Source organism: Solanum tuberosum, unplaced genomic scaffold (assembly GCF_000226075.1).
Source record: "Solanum tuberosum cultivar DM 1-3 516 R44 unplaced genomic scaffold, SolTub_3.0 contig04329, whole genome shotgun sequence".
Taxonomy (NCBI): Eukaryota; Viridiplantae; Streptophyta; class Magnoliopsida; order Solanales; family Solanaceae; genus Solanum; species Solanum tuberosum.
This window is the reverse complement of record NW_006245349.1, coordinates 1-492: the sequence shown is the minus strand read 5'-3', so window position 1 is coordinate 492 and position 492 is coordinate 1. Positions and strand designations below refer to the sequence as shown.

The window sequence follows — 492 nt, the reverse complement described above, 5'->3', positions numbered from 1 at the left end:
GACATAGATTAACTAATACAATTTTGTAATTTGTATGCAGTATTGGAAGTTTAGGTCCAAATAATACATTTGCTAATGTGGAAAACGTTTATATAACAAATTGCCACTTAGAGGATACCCAAAATGGTGTTAGAATTAAGTCATGGCAGGTAACCAAAAGTATCACATTTCATTTTACATATGTTAGTGTGGTATTTTAAAAAAATAATAATTGTATGCATATATTGTTTTTTTCTAAAATATCTGTTTTTTTTATGTGTTCATAGGGTGGTTCAGGATATGCTAGGTCTATACATTTTGAGAATATTAACCTCAAAAATGTAGAAAACCCAATCATTATTGATCAAAATTATTGCAATGGTGGTCATTCATGTCAACCTCAGGTGAAAATAAAACAAAATATATCATTTTTTTATTATTTTCTAGGAAGATAGAAATTTGAAAGTTATTTTTTGTTTTAAAAAATGTTTGAACAGGTAAGTGCAGTTAAAG

At 26.8% G+C, this 492-nt stretch overlaps 1 long non-coding RNA gene across 1 annotated transcript; it reads left to right on the top strand.

Moving 5' to 3' along the window:
* Positions 1–21: 21 nt before the first annotated feature.
* Positions 22–492, top strand: LOC102598503 (uncharacterized). The gene is made up of 3 exons (XR_369092.2): positions 22–149; positions 267–383; positions 477–492. It is a non-coding gene; the product is annotated as an uncharacterized lncRNA (long non-coding RNA).